Here is a 20,144-nt window from a genome sequence, read left to right as displayed (position 1 = left end):
GGGGTCTGGGGGGCTTGGGGCTGGGGAGCGTGGGGCTGGCGGCTGGGCTCGGAGTAGCTTGCCCTCAGGCAGAGGCTCTGATCCACCACCCCCGGCAGCGGGGCCTCCGCTCCGGGCCTCGTCCCAGCACAACCGCTGATTTTCTGAGGCACGCAGAGCCCCATCCTGGCCCCATCGCTCCAGGTGGCGGGACCGCCGTCCCTGCGCGCCCCGGGGTCCCACCCCCGAGTGTCCGGCCCCCTTGAGCTGGTTTCCTGTCCCTGAAGGTGAGAGGACCCCCCACCTCAGAGAGCCCCTCGGCCCCCAGCCAGGGTCCTTGGCTCCCGGCCTCCAGAACTGCTCTTTGCGGTCACGGCCCGTCTGGCAGGTGCCCTGCGGGGCCGGGTCTGTCCCCAGAGCTGGGGGTGACACAGGCCTGCCCCAGCCCTGGGGGCCGGCGAGCACACCCCCTCCCCCACCCCGCAGTGGCCACTGGGGCCACAGCCGGAGCCCTCGGCGGGCGGTGGGGCGGTCAGGGGGTGCCCCCGCTCTGTGCCGTCTGCTGGGAGCCGGGACCCAGCAGGGACCCCCGCCTGGCCTCTCCGCCGCAGTCCTCTCGGCTCAGCACCCAGAAGCCCTTAACCTCTTTCCTTCAGAAACGTTTTTCTTTTGCATCCTGCTGGGGTGTCCTCAGACGGCCTCGGAGGCTGCCGGAGCGTGAAGTCAGGGGAGGCAGGCCCACCCGCTCCCCACACTCTGCCCCTGCCTGCTCCCCACGCACCCGCTTGCCACCCACACCCCCATGCCCCCCACCCACTGCCCGTCTCCCAGCGTCTAGCCGTCACCCACACCGGCCACCCTCAGCTCCCTTCTGCCTCCCTCGCCCTCAGGAGCGGCTCCTCCTGGCCGGAGCTGGGCCCCGCCCTGCACCCCCCCAACCTCTGCGCCCTTGGGTGGCCACTCTGCCCCCCACCTCCAGCTGGGCTGGGGGCACTGCTGAGAGGCTGCCCACACCCAGCACCCCCTCTCCCTGCCTGCCTCCTGCTCCGGCGGCACAGATGTGGTTTGGGAGGCCTCAGCTCCAAGGCAGAGGACACCCCAGAGCCCCCCCGTCGTCAGCGCCTGGCCTGGCCACAGGTGGCCCAGCCCGTCTCTGAGGGAGGGGGGCCGCGGGGTGGGGGTGGGTCTGCAGCCGGGGCCTCCCTCTGCAGAGCCCAAGGCCAGCCTGGCCCCCAGCAAGCCCCGGCTGCAGTCTCCAGGCCTGGCGGCAGTGCGGTCACGCCTCCCTGGGGGGTCGAGTGGCACGTTTGCTCCCCCTGGACGCGCACATCCTCCAGAGAGGCCATCGAAGGCAGTTTCCACTTTCCAGGTCCAGGGGTCTGGCCCGGCCCTCCTGCTGCTCGGCCGAGCAGGTTCCCCAGCTGCTGGGCTCCCAGTAGCCCGAGGGCCTCACCACCAAAGTGGGCTCTGAGGAAGCAGCAGTGTGGGGGGTCGGGGGATGCAGGGAGAGGCTGACTCCCCACCTCTGCGGCCAGGGTCCGGCCCTGTGTTCCTGCCACTGCCTGGCTGCTGCCCAGGTCTTCTGGCCCCAGCCCTGGCCCTGCACCCCCAGGCCGTGCCCCAGGTGCTGCCACTGACTCTGCAGAGCTGAACTGGGGGGCTCAGGTCTGGAGCTTCTGGGGACAGCCCCTGGGGCTCGGGAGCACCTGATGTGGCCCCAGGCGTCTCCCCACAGGGGCTGGGCTGGGCAGGGCAGGGCTGGGCAGCGGTGGAGTCCCCGTGGCCGCAGAGGGTTGGCCGGCTTCTCCCAGAACCACCACACCCAGGCGGCCCTCTCCTTCACCCCTCTCCTTGCCGCCTGGCCCTTGGCGCTGGGCGGGCCGCGGGGCCTGGCCCACTCAGAGTTGCAGCACCACAGTCTCCTGTGGAGCGGTGGGGAGGTTTAAGGGTCAAAAATAGCTAAAACCCGGGCCTCCCCGGTGCGCAGCGGTTGAGCGCTGGGCTGCGCCACCGGCAAGGGTCCCGCATGGCGCGCAGACCTCTCCTGCCGCCCGCTGCTCCCCTCAGCAGTGTCCTTCGGTCCTTCTGCCTGCTCTGCGCCCCCCTCTGACTCTGGTGAATCCTCTCACCCTCCCGCGCTTCTGACTGTACCCAGTGCTCGTATAAATAAATAAATAAATCTTTAAAAAAAAAAAAAAAGCTAAAACCCAAATATGGTCATTCTTCACGCACTGGCTGCCCATGCCGGCCAGGCCCCTGCTGTCCCACGCCTTCCCCACCGACCCCTCCAGGGGGACTCTGCCCTCTTCCCACTGCACGTAGCCAGCAGCGTGGTCAGCCGTGGTCCGGCAGCCTGCCCGCCCGGGGCCCCGTCACCTGGGCCTGCCTTAGAACTGCTGGCCCGGGGCTAGGCCGCTGGTGCCTCGAGTCTGGCCTTGCTCTGGCGCTCGCTGCGCTGCCCGGGCTTGCCCTGCGATGCAGACGGCTCCACTCATTCTTTGCACGTGCAGTGGACATCAGGAACCAAACTCCAGCCTGCCCAGGGGTGCAGCGAGTTGCCCCTCCCTGCCCGTGCTCCGGGCCTGCGGGCTGGTCTGGCGCCCGCTCCGGGTCACCCCCGTGGAGTCCGCCTGTGAGTTGGGTGCCCAGCACGGCCCTGGCCTGGGAGGTTTGCTCCGGGGCGGGGGACTTGGGTCCGTGGTCCCCAGGGGCAGGCTGTGGCTGGGGGCGTGGGCCCGGGACGGGGCTGCTCCCACAGCAGTCAGGGGTCAGGGGCCAGGTCTGGCCAGGGTCCCTGCTGACCCTTCCGGCTGCCCCCCGCCGGCTGCTTGTGGAGAGGTGGCCCGTCTCCTCCCAAAGCTCCTGACTCAGGCCTGAGTCACCACCGCCTCCCGGAGCCCCAGGCTCAGGGGCGGCACGTGGGGGTGGGGCGGTGGGGGTGGGGCACGTGGGGGTGGGTGCACTGGGGGCAGGGGTTGGGGGGGCCAGGGCCCGATGCCCACTCCTCTCTGCAGCAGTGGGCACTGTGCCCCGGGGGTGCCGCCCTAGCAGCGTAGCCAGCCAGCCTGGCCGCACCCCGCTCTGAACCTGCACTCTGCCTGGCCCTGGGGGGCACCCTGGCCCGCAGCAGCTGACCAGTGGAGCGGGAGTGGCCCCCCTGGCCCCCAGGGCTGCTGGAGGGGAGAATGGGAGGGTGCAGGAGCAGGCATAGTCCCGGCCGTGCTCCCTGTGCGGGTGTGATCGGCGCCCAGGGCGGAGGGCCCAGGTCTGGTGAGGGTGGGCCGGGGCGCCTGTGCACGGGGCCCGGGGCACTGGAGCCAGGCCCTGGGCAGGGGGTGGGCTGCAGGCTGGCGTGTGGGGCGCAGGCAGCCGGGCTGAGTCATGCTCCGGAAGGTGGGGGAAGCAGATCCACAGCCATCTGGCTCCTGAGGAAGAGGGAGAGGCGGGAGCAGCGGGAGAGGGCGGAAGGGCAGGCTGCGGGGCCTCCTCGGCCCAGTCTTTCCGCCTGTCCCTGTGCTGGCTGAGGCTGGGGGTCCTTCCCAGAGCACCTGTCGCCCCAGCCCTGGGGGCCCACAGGCCTGACGCCCCGTCTAGCCAAGCAGGCCCCAGCAGGGGCTCCGGCTAGGGGGCACTCAGGACCCTGCCGTGTGGCCGTGGTGCCGAAGCCCAGGCGGGTTCCCTCATCCCTGGGCCCCAGGGATGTGTCTCTGTGGGGCACTGGGGGTCCTGAAGCTTCGGGGTCCAGCCCCTCCCCTTCTGCTGTCAGCCCTCCCTGGACACACATGTCACCGAGGGCTTGGTCATGGGTCAGACCCTGGGCGGCCAGGAGAGGCACTGACCGACAGCCCCAGCTGCCTGGTCAGCTCTGCTTGGCCAGGGCTGCCCTCCCTGCTGGCGCCACGCCCTCCACAGCACCTGCAGGCCTTGGAGGGAGAGGGTGCTGCAGCTGCCAGGCAGGCCGGGAGCATCCTGCGGATGCCTCTGGACAGCAGGTCCTGTGCCCGCTGGGGGTCGGGCTGTGAGGTTGAGGGGAGACCACCTCATGGCCTTGGTTTAAGGGGGCGGTTCCCCACAAGAGGGAGCTGATCAGCAGGTAGTCATCGGGGTGGGCTAGCTGGGGAGGGCCCCCATACCCCTGGTGCTGGGCCTGGCTGCAGAGCCCCCCACGGCTCCCACACCTAGCGGGCAGGTGTGCCTCCTGGACACCAGGGCTGAGCCTCCGAAGGGTGCCCGGCAGACTCAGGCACACTTGGCCTTGGCCGTGGGGGAGGTGAGGGGACCATAGGCCAGGCCTCAGCACACTGGGTTTCCTCTCATCTGGGGGCAACAGAGCACCCCATTTTATAGATACGGAAGCTGAGCGAGGCAGTCCTGGAGACGGGTCAGAGCTGGGGGCCTTCCTGTTGGCAGACATCTGCTTTGCTCCCAGGCTGGCCCTGTCGTGGGGGACGGAAGGCTGCTACCCAGCGTTAAAGACGTTACAGATACCAGCATCCATCCACCCCCCACCCCGCCACCCCCATCCCTGCCTCCCTCCATCCACATGCCCTGATTTAGCCAGCGTCGTGGAGAGCCTCCCCGGTGCCGAGCATCGGCCGGCATGACCGTGACCCTGGTTAGACCAGGTAGCAGTGACCGAGCACCACGCTCAGGTAGGGGTGTCAGCTTCAGTGAACAGCACAGGGCACCCCGCTAATCTGAACTTCAGGTCAACAGCCCATGCGAGTGTGTCCTACGCACCGTTGGATGGAAGTTGTCTGACGTGTTGTGGGCTCGACGCGAGACTTACTCGCTGCTCGTCTGGAGCGCGGGGCTGGCGGCTGGTCTGTGTCTGGGCTGCAGCCATCAGCCCCGCCCGCACCCTTCCCGAGGGGCTCTCTTCCCCTCGCGCTGAGGGCTCAGGGCTCCCACTCTGGGGTCCGCGGCTCCAGCATGAGGCCACAGGCCAAGGGCCCCGTGTCTGACGTGCGAGTCTCTGGACACGGCGCTGTCCCTGCGCTCACGCTGGGGTGCCTCGGAGCGCAGGGGCGGCTCTCCGCCTCCCGCTGGCCACGGTCCCTGAGGGCAGGCCCGGCTCCTTCGGGCGGCCCTGCCTGTGGCTGTAGAGGGCGGTGCCGGCTGCTGTGTCTCTCGGCCTCGCCACCACGTGGGCTCCCGAAAGGGGCCCGGGGGGCCCTTGACAACCATGACTTGGCGATATCGCCTCCTGCACTTGGACTCTGTGCCCGCCGGGCCTCAGAGACCCCTCAGCGCGGCCGAGCGAGGCCAGGAGCACAGAACAACAGTTGTATTATTTCGAAAAAGGCTTATTAGGGCAACACCGTGGGCAGAAAGCTTCACAAGGAAGTCTGCAAGCCACGGGAGAGGGGCCGCCGGGCGAGCGCGTGGGGAGCCCGCTGAAGCCCCCCCCCCCCCCCCCCCCCCCCCCCCCCCCCCCGGCTGTGGCCGAGCCGCCGACACTCGCAGGCTTCCAACCGCGCGGCTCTCACAGGGAGGCCGCTCAGGCTGTGCTCATTCATGCCCCCCATTTTATGCTTTCCTTGTCCTTCGTCCCCCCGTTTCCGCCCGCCTCTGGGGGCCTCTGCTCCTGCCCAGAGGGGCCCTCTCCCGCCCGGCCCCGCGCCTGCCCCTGGCAGACGAGCCCCCTGCTTTCTGAGGCCTCGGGGTGCGCGTGCTGGCTGCAGAGTTCTGGGCTTTGCGGACACAGGCCGGTCTTCAGGCTGCCTGGGCGCCCGCGCCTCCGCAGGCCCCGGCTGGGTGCTCCCGCGGGGGCGCTCCCGGGCTCAGGACAGGGGTTCTCTGAGGGCTGAGCAGCTCCGCCCGGGCGAGCGGGGCGTTGCAGTGCGGGGGCTGCTCTCGGAGGCGCACCCCCCTCAGAGCTTCCCTGCTGGAGTCCAGCTCCGACCCGAGGCTGAGGCCGGGAGTCCGCAAGGACGAGAGGGCCTCGACCGCGAAGTGGAGGGATGAGGGGCGGGGAGATGAGGCAGATGAGGGAGTGAGGAGACACCGACACTTGATCAGGGTGCGGACATCTCCCACTGAGGGTCTCAGCGGAGCTTTATTTATACATCAGAAACTGTTATTTGATCATTACATCATGCGATCATGATTGATTTTACTTTTACATTGTTTCAGAAATTATTAAAGATCATTAATAGTGCACAGTCCTTTTTTTTAATTTTCCCAGTCTCTGATGAGCTTGGTCACGTGGGTGCATCAACTTGGCCACCCATTTCCCGAGGTGATGCAGGTTATTCAGAGAGTAGGAAGAGGTGATGTTCGCAGTCTCGCCCGGGGGCGACACCAGGCTCCGCGGGCACCGGGAGGTCGAGGGCGGCCTCCTAGTTCCTCTACAGAACCCGGGGTCCCGGGGCCACGGGAACAGCATGGGGGGAGCTTCTCTCGGACCATTTCGCCTCGGGGCGCCTCAGGCCTTCCCTAGTGGGGACGTGTGCCGGGCTCCGTCCCCTCAGGTCTATCAAGTGGGGTTTGTCAGGGAACTCGGCGCTACTCGTGGTCACTGAACCACACGCTGGAGGACGTGGAGAATGTGGGAAACCGTTTCCCCGTCAGTCGAGCTGGAAGGCACATTTCTCAGACCCCTGAGGCTGCGCTCCCGAGCCGGGCCCTGGAGCCGGCACTCCGGTGTGGTGCTGAAGCCTGCAGAGAATTCCCCCGTGGCAAGAACTGCCTCAGACAAATGGAAGGAAGCAGCCGGAGCCAGCTGTGGCGCTTCCTGACTTGTCAGAAACTTCCCCCATGGCCGGACCTGTGGACAGCCTGGGGAGCACGGCCTGCGCCACTTCCCCTCGCTTCCCGCTGCTGTGACCACCCCCAACTCTGGGCCTGGCTGCTCCACCGCGCTGAGCGGTGCAACGGCCCTGCAGGGCCCCCCTGGGACCCCATCTGGTCTGGCCGCTCTCCAAGGCTGGACAGCGTCCTGCGTCCTGTCCAGTGGCCGTGGCTGCTCTCGGCACAGGCGTCGGTGAGATGGGGCAGGTGGGTCCGGCCAGCGCGAGCCCTGGGGACACTGGGCCGGGCGCCGACCGGCCCCCAGGCCAGGAGGACACATGAGGGCAGGCGGGGGGGTCGTGAGGTGCAGCCCGGCTCCCGTTTGCCTGCTTTGGGGCCGCTCACTTCAGGGCTTGGCTGTGAGCCGGGAGCCCTGGTCTCCTGCCGCGGACCAGCACAGCGATGGACGATGAGGCCGTCTCAGGGTTGAGAGATTGCGCAGGGTGGTCAGGGATTCGATGAATAAATGACACACAGACACACTTCAAGAGAGTGAAAATCTGAGTGCGTCTTTATTAAGCTAGTGGTCAGTATATATATGTTTTTCTAAAAGCATAGGAACTGTGAACATCAAAGAGATCAGTTTGCTCATAGACTTAGCTTAATTGACAGGGCAGTGATTTATGTCCGAAGTTACATCTGGACCTAGCCTCATTCCTAATTGGACAGGCTATAAATTCTTTCTACTGTTTTATATAATTATTTTCTAGTTGCACTAACTATCATTTTTACTCATAATTAATTGTCATGGGTGAATTTATTTTATAATGCAGTTAATATCAAAGGTACTAAAGTTAAGCACATAATAGAAAGATTATTAAACCAACAATTCTATTATAACACAGTGTTTAGTAATGTTTCCTTTGCAGTAGCCTAATTATTAAATTACGTATGCTTTTTAATTAGCAATCAATGACCAGAAAAAGGAAAGATTTTAGAGAGACAGTTGTAGCAGAATAAAGTTTGTGGGCCTTGAGAAAGCGAGATAAGGTTCCAGGTGGTCAGCATTTCTTTTAACCATCTTTGTGGCAGCTTCTGGTGGTCATTATTTCTTGACAGGCATTCGGCTTCTCTGCATCTCAGGGAGTTTGCTGTTCTCCCCCTGCGCGCTGGTTCCTTGCCCACGCCGGACCTCAGGGACCATGGCAACAGCCATTAGCCCTGAGGGTCACTGCAGGGTGGGGTGCAGCAGTCTCCCGCCGAGGGGCGAGTCCCCGGTGTCCCCCAGTGCAGAGCCGGCGCCCTCCCCTCAGCCCCCACCCCAGGCCGCCTGGCCAGCCTGGCTTCTGAAGGGGGGGCAGGTTCCGCCCCCTCTCCGGCGGCGTCGGTGGGCGGCGTCCGTTTCCCAGCTGGGCCCGGGAGCCGCTCAGGACCTCGGGGGGCTCCACCCCAGGGGCCGCGCAGGCTGGGCGCCCGGGCGGGGCTGCGGCAGGGAGCCCCGCCACTTGCTCGAGAAGGGCCTGGCCAGCCGCGGGGGCTCCGCCGCCTCCGGGGGGACGCGGGCGGCTGCCCCGGCCAGCGACCTCGGCGCGACCGCGCTGTGGAGGGGGAGCCGCGGGCCAGGCCGGGCGGGCGGGGCGCCCCGGCCCCCCCCAGGCCGGGCCTGCCTTGCGGGCGCCGCGGGGCCCCGTCGGCCGGAGGGGCCGCACTGGCCCGACTCCGGGGGCGCCCGGCTGCCCGTCCCCTCGGGGCCCCTGGCCGGGACCGGCCTCGAGCGGCGCCGCCCGCCCGCTGCCGGCAGCTCTGCAGGCCCCGGGCCCGCGCCCCCGCCGAGGCGGAGCCCCCCGCGCTGCGTCCCCGCGGGCGGCGGCTCCCCCCGCCACGGCCCCCGCCCTCGGGGGCTGGGTCACCCCCGCGCTCCACGCCAGCACCGCCGCTCGCCCCCCGCCCCCCTCGCGTCCCCACGGGACCCGAGGCCGGGCCGCGCCCCGGTCAGCCGCTCAGGTCCACGCGCAGCCCGAGGCTCCCCGCCCCCGAGGCCGGCGGCGGCCGGGGAGGGCGGGGCCAGGCCTGGGGCGGAGCCAATGGGGGAGGCGGGGCCCGTGGAAGGGGCGGGGCTTGTGGGGGCGGGGCCTTTGGAGAGGCGGGGTCTGTGGAAGGGGCGGGGGCCTGTGGGAAGGGGCGGGGCCTTGGGAGAGGCGGGGCCCGCGGGGAGGGGCGGGTCCTGGGCGGGTCCCGGGCGGGGCCGGAGGGACGGGGCTGGAGTGCACCCCGACGGGCTGGAGGCTGGGGGTTGCTTCTCTGGTCAGAGGGAGCAATGGCGCCGCCTGCTTGCGGCTCTTCCCCTCGTTTACTTCTGGGCCAGCGGACCCCGGCCTCCTGAGCAGGGATGGCACTTGGCCTCCCGCCCCGGGCCCCCACCCGGGGCTCCCCCTACTCCATGAATCTGAGGGGGAACAAAGGAAGGGGAGACGGTCGGGAGGCCCCGGAGCACGCCAGCACGTGTGCGGGTGTGAGTGCGGTGCGAGCTCGCGTGTGCGCAGTGCCCAGGTGTGCACCACACACCTGCCCGGTGCGGGGTGCGTGCGCACGCTGCCTGTGCGCGGTGCGCGTGTGGGTGCCGGGCCCCAGGCCCCTCTCCCCTCCCCTGCATTTCTGCCGCGGCGTGTGACCCTCACCAGCCGGGCGGGGTCCCTGGGGCCCGTCGCTGCCCACTGCGGCTGCGATGTCACTTTGCGGTGACGTTTCGGACAGCAGATGAGAGGAAGCTGAGTTTTGGGGGGCCCTTGGGCCTGTCTCTCAGGCCTCTGCAAGGATGATTTCGGGAACCATAAAAGCCAGACAAGACCCCAGCGGGAATCCCCAGCGATCAGCATCTGGAATGGGGTGTGCCAGGGAGGGGTAAGGGCAGTGGATTAATCAGGTTTTTGCGCCACTGGCCTCTGACTATGTCACCTGCGGCCTTGACCGTGTTGACACAGAGGCGCTGGGGGGCCTGATGGTGAATACCTGGAGGATGGGGGGCCTGCGTGAGTGGCACACCTGGGCTGGGGGCGGGGCTCTAAGGGCGCCAGCTCCAAGGGCAGTGTGATTACAGGGGCAGCGAAAGGGGTACACAGGGGGGTGGTTTCCTCCCCGCCCCCTGCCCTGTCAGCCCGCAGGTTGTCACTGGCCGAGGGTGGGGGGGTGAGGGGGTGGGGGGGGTGGGTGCAGGAAGCTGTGGGCGGGCAGCGAGAAGGAAGCAGCGGGCCTGTCCGGATGGGACATGTTTGCTGAAATCAACAGCACAGCAGAAGCACCGGTGTGTGTGGGGGGGGGGGAGGGGGAAGGGGAAGAGAAAGTGCTGGGGTGCAGGAAGTAGGACAGGTTGGGGTGCAGGAGCAGTTGAGGGGACATGCTGGGCAGGGCAGGCAGAGGAGGGGCATCTTCCAGAGCCCACGTTGGAAGAACTTGGGGCTCTGGGGTGCAGAGGGAAGAAGTCAGGCCACCCAGCACATTTTTGTTGCAAACAGCAAAGATAAAAGCAAATTCTGGCCTCCCCGGTGGCGCAGCAGTTGAGCTCTGGGCTGCAAAGTTGCCCGCAGCCTCTGCAGCGCCAGTTTGATCCCCGGCCGCCGGGCGAGGGTCCCACATGGCGCGCAGACCTCTCCTGCAGAGCCCGCTGCTCCCCTCAGCAGTGTCCTTCGGTCCTTCTGCCTGCTCTGCTCCCCGCTCTGGCTCTGGTGAATTCTCTCACCCTCCCGCGCTTCTGACAGTACCCAGTGCTTGTATAAATAAATCTTAAAAAAAAAAAAACAAAAATCCTGAAAGAGAATTAGAGCTGTGGATGGAGGGTGTGGCGGGCTGGGAGGGCACAGTCTAGATTTTACCAGGCCAACCGGAGCCCCAGGCTCCTGGATGGCGCCCGCAGTGAGCCCCCCGCCCGTCCCTGGGTGGCTGTGTCTCCTGGAGTCCGCCCCTGCTGGAGTCACTTCGGCAGAAGCTTGCTCGTTGCTGCGCAGAGTCGGCGTCCTACGGGGGGGAGGGGGGGGGCGGTGTGTCCCGGGCAGCTCCTTCCGCAATTTGTTGCCTTTTGTTCTCTGCATGGACAGAAGGTTCTGAGAAACGCTCCCAGGCTTCCCCGGGGTGCCCGGGGCCAGAAAATCCAAACCTTCCGGCACCTGGGCCTCAGGTGGGGAGCAGGAGCCGGGTGAGGACTGAGGTCAAGTCCTACCTCTGCCGTCGCAGCTATGTGGCCTCCGCGAGTTGATTTACTGTGTGCCTCAGTTTCCCCACTGGAGTCGGGGGCAGGGTTGCTGGGAGGATGATGCTGGTGCACACAGCCCGCGGCTCCGGCGCCCGGCCGGCAGAGGAGGCTCAGACGGAATGCGGGCACCACGCGGCCCGCCTGGGGCCTTGGGCTTGGACAGGACAGTGAGGCGGCTCAGGGCGCTGTGGCCAGCAGCATCGGCCCAGCAGGCGAGCTTGGGAGCCAGGACAGGGAAAGCACGGGTTGGGGGATCTGTGTGGTGAGGTGGGGTTCATGTGGGGGTGGCACACGAGCTTCTGAGCGGACCCGGAGGTGCTGCTTGTCCTTGGCGTGAGCCCAGGGCCTGGGGCCACATCTCGCCCCCCCCCCCAGCTCCGCTTCGAGCTGCCCCATCCCATGAGGGCCGTGTGGCGATGCCAGGGCACCCCCACCCCAGGATGACCCTTGGAGTCTGGCCGCAGCCCTGGGGGGTGCTTTAGACCAGGGGCACCTCCAGGATCTGGTTCTGCGGGGGGTCAGACGATGGGGCCTGTCGGGATGGAAACCTCTCTATCGGGGTGCCCGGGCTGGTTTAGGGCAATCAAGCCTTTCTGGTAAACTTCCATGCTGTGGTCAGAGGGGTCCCCAAAATACAGCTTTTCCTGAGCCCCCGCTTATCAAGGCCCTTGGGCAGCTGTCACACAGGAAGCTGCGGGTCCTGAGGCTGTGGACCAGCCACCAGCTCCCTCCCGGGCCAAGGCCGCCCCTTCTGCGCCCACACGGTTCGGCCCTGTCTCCTCCTCTGGGCTCTGAATTTCTCGTTCAAACGGCAGGGGTGAGCTGCTGCAGGCGGCTGCCCAGGGCCGCCCTGGCCTCCTGCCCCCCGGGGGGGCCCTGTAGACAAAGCCTGTCACGTGCAAATGGCCACCCCGAAGGTCATTTCTAGGAGTCGAGAGAAGGTCGATTTTAGACTTAAAGTGAGGTTTTGAGACATTATTTTAATAAGGATTTTACTTTATTATTAATTACTTGATTATTATTTACCTTATTAAATTCCAACAGCTTGAATGTCTGTTGACAAACACGGTCCTGAGTGGGCAGCGTCCACTGCCCGGGTGGACCCGGCTCCCGCGGCGCCTGGCTCCGAGGGCGCTGCCCGCACGCACGGCACTCGCCGGGGTGAGGGCCCCTTTGCTGCCCCTGTGCTCACGCTGGTGTCTCCTGGTTCAGGCAAATCGAATAACTTTGGTTTTAATCATATTCAAGTAAAAAGCTAAAATAATGTTAGCGTTTAAATAAAAGTTCACGTTTTGGGAATGTGATTTAACTTCCAGGAGCCTCACGTCACGGGGGCTCCCCGCTGCCCCCCACCTGCCGTGCCAGCTGCTCAGTGTCAGTCCCAGGTAAGCACAACCTGTTCTGGTACTTTCTTTCCACAAGGACAGTGCAGTTTCCCCCAGAATTTCCAGGGGCCTCTGGCTTCATTCGCAATTTTGATTTTGGGAAATTTGTTGAGCAACACTGAACGATTTTGGACGAGTTGGTGAAAGTGGGTGTAGCAGGCAGTCACCCCGGGAGCTCTGCCCGAGCTTGCTGGGGCTTCCTCACCCCCCAGCTCAGGGGCTGGAGGGTGGCTCAGGGGTCCATTGGGGTTGAGGCCCCCGCTCCCGGCGGCCCCGCTGTGGCCCCAGGCCAGCCCTTTGCTCCGATGGGCAGTGCCAGGGGTAGCATCTGTGCTGGTGAGGGGTAGACAGGAGAAGCCTGAGCCCCGACTGGCTGGGACGCGGGACACCTCCAGCAGGGTTGTCTGCCCCCCCAGAGGCCACCCTCACCCCCACTCCTCAGGGAGAAACAGGCCCAAGGGGACATAGTGGGTTTGGGAGGAGCTGGACTGGGCTGGGCGGCCGGGGTGAGGTCACGGGGGCCATGCCTGCTGCCCTCGGGGAGGTGGCCCTCGCACACCCTGCGGAGGGGAGCCCTGGCCTGACCTGGGGGTCCTGGCTCCCTGCAAGGGGTGTCTGAGCTGGGCCTTGCTGGAGTCAGGCACTGGGCCGCCCACCTGCCGGGCCCCGAGAACCGCCGGAAAGCCCCAGAAGGCCGACAGCCAAAGCAAGCGCTGCAGACTAACAAAGGACGCGCCGGTGAGCGGGCGGCCACTGGACCACCCGCACACAAGGGCAGGAGGCCTCGGCCCCGGGAGCAGCACCCTGGGGCGTGTCCTGCAAGCAGGGAGCCGAAGAGCCCGCTGCCGGCTGCTGCTTTTCCTTTCTCTGGGGCTGCCGGCGGCGGCGTCTCCTGTCCTCGGGGCCTCCCTTGTCCTCTTCTCTCTTCGGGGGCTCCGGTCATTGTCTCCTTCCGGGGGCCTCCCTAGCTCCCTCCAGCCCTGGCTTATGGCCTCTGTCACCCACAGTCTGATGGGGCCACTTAGCGCCGCCGCACCTGATGGGTCCCCTACAAGTGGCAGCTCTGAGAGCAGCTGAGGAGCAACCGCCTCAACCGCCTGTGGGCAGCAGGGTGAGCGGACACCCCCGTCCTGCCGCTCTCACCGCTGACACGGCGGGTCCGACAGCAACGGGGCCATTTGGCCCCAGGCGGCTCACGGCTCACAGCTGACTGGTCCGCCCCACCTCCGGGAAGTGCAGGTACACGAAGGGGCTCTGGGGTGCAGGCAGAGCCCAGCGCTGCTGCTGCCCGCCGATGGCCGCGTCCGGGTGACAGACCCTCACGTTGTTTAGAGCCACCTTCCCAGACCCCACCGGGGAGAAGGGCAGGACACCCCTCTTTCCCCCACCTGGAGCCAGGGCAGGCGGAGATGATGTTGGGGTGGCCCTGGGCAGGTCCTCACTGGGGTGGCAGGAGCACCCTCTGCTGTGACGCCGGGGCTTGGTGAGGGTGGGCCACGCGGGCCTTGTGCCCGGGCTCAGCCCCTCAGTGGGGGGAGGGGGTGGCCGTAGCGCGGGTCTCTCCCTGAGGCTCTGCCGAGTGTGGAGGCAGGTACGTTGCAGAGCCCCCCCTTTTTAAAAAAGATTTATTTATACAAGAACTGCGGTACAGGCCAGAGGTGTAGGGGGTGAGAGGATCCACCAGAGACAGAGCGGGGAGCAGAACAGGCAGACTGACTGAAACCCACTGCTGAGGGGGGCAGCGGGGAGACAGGAGAGGTCTGCGGCGCCCTGTGGGCAGCTCCCTGGCCGGCCGGGGATCAAACCCGCGCTGCAGAGGCTGCGGACAGCTCCACAGCGCTGCGCTCCACTGACTGCGCCAGCGGGCGTCCCTGCCGGCCGGGGCTGCCCAGACGCCTGCCGGCCAGCGTGCCCATCACCAAGGCTCCCGGGGGAGGCGGCCCCGCGGGCCACGCGGGCTCGAGCCTCCTGCTGGGAGACACCCGGGAGGCCGTCCCTGGAGCCCGCGGCCCCGGGATCCTCGGGGGGACCCCCAGGCGGTGGCCTGTCCCCCGCGAGCCCGCCCTGTGTTGGCTCGTCCACAGGCCCCCACGGCGCTGCGCCGCCGCCGCAGCCCTTGGTTTTGGCGTTTGGCCTCTTGGGGCCTGGGCAGGGGGCGGCCGCTCCGTCCCCCCATCCAGCCTGCCGCTCCGCTGCCCTGACCGCCCTGTTTGAGCTTGTCTGGGGACACTGAGGTCGCCTGTCCTCCCCTGCCGGTTCTGCCCCAGCTCCGGGCACCCGCTGCGCTGCTGTCCGCGGAGTTCCCTGTTCTGGGGGCTCCACAGCGGGGGCGGCACCTGCGGTGGCCTGGGCGGGCTTCCCTCGCTCAGCCGCCGTCGAGGCTCCTCGCGGTGACTTCATTACGTTCACTGGACTTTCTCCCTCCAAACAGCTGCGCGCAGACACGGCCCCTCTGCGGTCTGTCTGCCGAAGAGCTAAGGGAGCAGGCAGGTGACGGAAGCGTCTCCTGAATGTGTTTAGAAATTAGAAGCCTGAGGGGTGGCGGGAGGGCCGCGGGGGCCTGCGGGTGTGGCTGCTTGAGGTGCCCATGTCCGCGCTACGGTGCTGCCCGCTGCGCCGTGTTGCACACCCTCCTAACGGAGCCTGCGAGGGGCGCTACGGGAGGGGCAGGCCGGGCGCCAGCTTCGTCCCGCGGGCTGACCGCAGGGCCCACCCGGGGCTGGGGGTGCAGCGGGGCTGTGGAGGCCTGGAGTCCGCTCTGCATGTAAAGTGGGTTTCACCCCAAGAGAACCCAGACGTCACAGCAACAAGTGTGTCCCTCAGGTGTCCCTCGGAGGGTGGGGGGTGGAGGGAGAGGAACGAGGTCGGGTTCCCCACTGCCAGCCGCTGTCGGGGTGACTTCGGCTCTGCGCGGTCCTCGAGAAGCTCCTTGGCCCGCGGTGGAGCACGCGGAAGGGCTGTTCCCCACTTTATTAAGACCGTGCATTGACGGTCCGCCTGCGAGCCTCCGGAGACCGGGCGCCTCGTCTCACCCAGTGTGGATGAAGCCAGGCGCTGGGGCACCTCGGGGCTCCACCTCCTCGGTCCCGGGGGGTCTCGCGGTGCTCCTGCCGCTGGAGGCGGGTCAGGGTGGGGCGCTGGGCTGTGCAAGCGGGGGTTGCTTCCGGGACTCGAGGTCTGTGATGGTCCGTGTTCACCGCGTGGTCTGGGGGCGCTGCTGGACTGGAGGCTCGGCGGGGTCTCCCGCTTGCTCTGTTTTGCTTGGGTTTTGGTATTTGAAAAGGACGCGCTTTCCTTCTTTCCTGAGTGCAGAGTCTGGCCCCACATCCGTTTCCCGCGGCCCATTGTCCAGTCCCAGTTCCTTCCCCACGCTGAGCCGGGCTTTGATCTGGGATTGCGGGGGGGGGGGGGGGGCGGCGGGGGGGGGGCCGGGGGTTCTTCTGCTGCCGCTGTCACTTAGGTGCTGCTTCTCTGGCTTCAAGCAGCTTTTCTCCATATGTTTTGGAGCAAAAGGTCAATAACTGTGATGTGGAGCCCCAGCGTGCCAGCCTGGCCTGTTGGGGGTTCTGCCGGGGTCTTTGCCAAGCTGAGCAGCTAATTTCTGAATTTAATTTCCTGCAAGACTGTGTGGGCTTTAGTTCCTTAAGGCCTGTAGAGAAAAGTCCTGCCATCCCAGCCTCTAATGCTGGTAAAAAGACCCTGGAAGACCAGCAAACCATAAAGCCCCCGGGGGGGGGTCTTTTTTCTCTGAGACCACCGTCCGAGGAGCCGGTGCCCCCAGATGCAGAGGGCCACTCCCCCCACCCTTGTGGCTGGCAGAGGGAAGGGTCAGGTCTCATGAAGAGCCACAGAGGCGGGCACCCAAGGACAGCGCCCCCTGCCCGCCTCGGGAGTACCCCGACTTACCTGAGACTCATATTCCGGGCGCGCGGGCAGCTCAGCGCCTTCTCTCCTGAGAAGCCGGGAGGGGCCGCTGCCTGCAGACCCTCCCTCTTCAGCGGTGCCAGCGCTGGGGCAGAGTCTGCGCAGGGGCGCGGCCTGTGCAAGGTCTCGGGGGCCAGAGTGCCCGGGGAGGGTGGTGAGTCACCCCGTTATCTCAGGGGAATGCCCCCTCCTCCATTTAATGCTTTGCTTCCAGGTGTGCCTTGTCGGCGTGGCCGGGGCCTGGGGTCCTGCCTATGGTGAGGACGAACCCTGGCCTCAGCCTGGGGTTGGGAGCCCTGGTGCCAGCGCCCTGTGTCCACGCTGTGCTGAGGCCAGGCGGGGCAGGGTGGCTCCCCAGGCCCCGGGGGCCAGCAGGTGGGGCAATCCCGGGCGGCCCCCTGGGCTGGCATCCGAGGACGGTGGGGCCTGGTGTCCCCCAGCGAGCCTCTTCCACCGGCTCCTGGGTCAGGACGCGCTGTGGCCCGGGGCCCCTCCCAGCCCCTCCGGGCCCCTTCCCACCGCCCAGGCTCTGCGGAGCACCCCCCAATCCGTGGGTCCCCAGGGCGTGTCCGTGCAGTCCCACGGAGCTCAGCAGGCTCCGCACGAGCTCCCCATCCCAAGGCCCCGCCTGGCCCTGCAGTCCCTGCCTCCCCTTCTGTTTGGGGGCCTTGGGCCTCCGGATTCTGGGGTTACCCTCTGGGCTGGATGCACCCCCTGCTGGGTGACGGCTGGGAGGACCCAGCATCTTCTCAGGGTCCTTGCCGTGGGGTCCCTTCCCCGCAGGGTTGCACTGGACAGCGCTCGTCTGGCCACCCAGGGCTGCCCCCAGCGGCCCCCCGTCCCCCTGCCCCTCCCCCCCAAGCTCAGAGCGCTCAGCTGGGGGCGCGCCTCAAAATCATGGTTCTTGCTGCCCGCGTCCAGGTGGCCAAAGGAGAGTCAAGACTTTGTTCAGATCAGGAAAATGTTCTTTGTTATTATTTTATTTATTTATTTATTTACTTACTTATACAAGTGCTGGGCACAGTCAGCAGCGCGGGAGGGTGAGAGAATTCACCAGAGCCAGAGCGGGGAGCAGAGCAGGCAGAAGGACCGAAGGACACTGCTGAGGGGAGCAGCGGGCGGCAGGAGAGGTCTGCGCGCCATGCGGGACCCTCCTCCGGTGGCCGGGGAGCAGCCGGGGATCGAACCGGCGCTGCAGAGGCCACGGGCAGCTTCGCAACCCAGCGCTCAACCGCTGCGCCACCAGGGGAGGCCCATATTATTTTATTTTTTAATTCTAAAACGTATTTTGCCTTTAACGTAGAAACTGTCCTAGACTTGTCCGCACGGAGGGACAGGTCATGTCCTCGCTGGCCGCGCGAGGGCGCCCGAGCTCCACCGCGCTCAGACACTCGGTGCACTTGGGGTGTGAGCGCGGACCCTGCGCGGGCGGGGGCGCGCGACTGGGGCCAGCACAGGCCTGGAGGGCTCCCTGGGGGAGGTGACACCTCGGGCAGGTGCCCGCAGGGGCTGGGGACGGCTGGGAGGTGGGCGGGTGGCCGGCGGGCAGAGCTCCCCAGCAGCCCACCTGCCCCAGGAGGGGGACCCCTGAACCGTGGCGGCTGCACACACGGAGGTGTTAGGACAGGCCGGGGGCCTCGTTCCTCGTTAATATTTATCAATCCCCGACCGGCCTTCGAGGGCCTCATAAATATTAATTCGCAATTAAACATTCAAGAGGAGATTGCTTCCCCTGCGAGAACCTGTTTGAAGCTGGGGTGGTGGAGGCGGGGAAGGGCCCCCCCAGGGGCTGGCAGTGGAGGGTCTCCCCTGGGCATCTGAGTGCCCGCTGGTGCCTGCTGGCCACACCCCCATCCCCAGAGGGCCCTGCTGGCCAGCCCTGACACCCCAGGGCCCAGCCGGGGCTCTTGGGCCGAGAGCGGGTTGGTGACACCTCGGGTTCGGCCTTCAGAGGGGCGGGTGGGCGCTGCTGGGCCCTGGGGGGACAGTGGGGCTGCAGCTGGTCTCCCCTCCTCCGGGCTCCCCTCCTCCGTCTTCTTTTGTAGATGTTGGACCCCAGCCCAGTGCCTCCTTCCCTGGCCGGGTCCCACCCTGCTGGCCCCGCCTCCTCCCCTCCCAAGTGTCCGGGCTGAGGCTGGGTGGCTGGTGAGCCAGGGACTCCTCAGGATGGCCTTGGAGCCCCAGTCAGCACCCCAGGCATGGTCCCCAAGTTGGCACCCCAGGCAGGAGCCCCGGTGTCCAGGGAAACCGGTGTCTGGGGCGGCCTGGTCCTCGCTACAAAGGCCGAGCGTAGAGAGGACATGGGGGCAGCTGATGGAGGGAAGGAGATGGACAGAGACGAGGGGATGCAGCACTGGGGGCAGGTGGAGGGGGTGTCGGGTGCAGGGAGGCAGGTGGAAGGTGTGGGGTATCAGGGTGGGGGTGGAGGGGTGGGGTGTAAGGTATGGGGTGTAGGTGTAGGCGTGTAGGGGTGGGGTGTCAGGTGTGAGGAAGTAGGTGGTGGAGGGGTGGTGTGAAGGGGTGGGGGTGGAGGGTGCCGGGTGTGGGGGTGGGCACAAGGGGAAGGTGGCATTCCATCGGGTCTGGGCTCCCCCCACTGGGCAGCCCTGCTGGGCCTTCTCTCCTGCCTCCTGCTCCGTCCTGAGGTGAGGTGGGAGGGGCGTCTGGGGGGCTGCTCTGGCCTTTCCCGGCGGGTGGTCCATGTGGCAGCTGCAGGCAGGGGCACCCCAGGGCTGGCAGCATTTCGCGGCCCTCCCCCCACCCCATGGCTTGTGACCTACCACCCCTGCTCTCCAGGTGGCAGCTGACCTGTGCCCCCTTCCAGGATTTGCGGGGGGGGGGGGGGGGCGGACAGGGGCGGGAGGGAGACTGTTCAATTATTCAGGAATTCAAAGGAAGGCGCTTCTTATTAATTTGCATATAAAAAGCCCCGCAGGGTGAGTCTGGAGCGGGGAGGCCCGGTGGGGGCTGGAGACTGGCAGGCCCAGGGGCGGGGTGGGGGGGTGGGGGTGGGGGGTGGGCGGGGTGCTGCCGACAGCCCCAGCCTGCCTTCTGGGGGCGGGACATGCCCGTGTGCGGGTCTTGAAGCCGCGGCCCGTGGTGACTGGTGTCGTGGAAATAAATTCTAGCCTTGTCCCCGGCCCGGGAAGAAGGAGCGGTGCTTCAGGCACCAGCATCTGCGGCACAGTCCCCAGACAAGGGGGCCAGGCAAGGCGGGAAGACGCAGGCATTGGGGATGGCCTTGGAGAGGGACCAGCTTGGCCGGCTGCCCGGCCTTGTGGATAAGGGTGCTGAGGCCGCGGCCATGGGTCCTGAGAGGGAGGAGCTGTAAGGAAGCGCACTTGCCGGTGACGCCTGCGTTGGCGGGTTCCTTGCACCTGGGCTGGAAGTCCTGCTGGGGTCTTTATTGTATTCATTTGCTCAATAATATATTTTCTCATCAGGGCCTCCCTGGGGGCGCAAGGGGTTAAGACGCAACCTATGAAGCTGTCCGCAGCCTCTGCAGCACAAGATACCCGCCGGCCAGGGAGCTACCCACATGGCGCGGCAGACCTCTCCTGCCCCCCGCTGCTCCCCTCAGCAGTGTTTTCAGTGGATCTGCCTGTTCTGCTCCCCACTCTGTCTCTGGTGAATCCTCTCACCCCCCCCCCCCCGCACCTCTGGCCTATACCCCAGCTCTTGTATGCATAAATAAATAAATCAATCTTTAAAAATATATATATTTTCTCATTAGTGTGACACCATCCAGAACCTCCCAGGCCCAGCCGCCGAGGGGTGGGGGTGCTCCCCCGGGAGGCCAGTCCTGGGCCTGGGGGGCGCTAGGGAGCACGGGATCCGGAGCTCAGCCGGGGCTAAGGTCCGTCGGCCGAGGGGCTGTG

This window comes from Talpa europaea (assembly GCF_964194135.1).
Source record: "Talpa europaea genome assembly, chromosome: 8".
Lineage (NCBI taxonomy): Eukaryota > Metazoa > Chordata > Mammalia > Eulipotyphla > Talpidae > Talpa > Talpa europaea.
The sequence above is the reverse complement of the archived record's forward strand: the minus strand, read 5'-3'. Positions refer to the sequence as shown.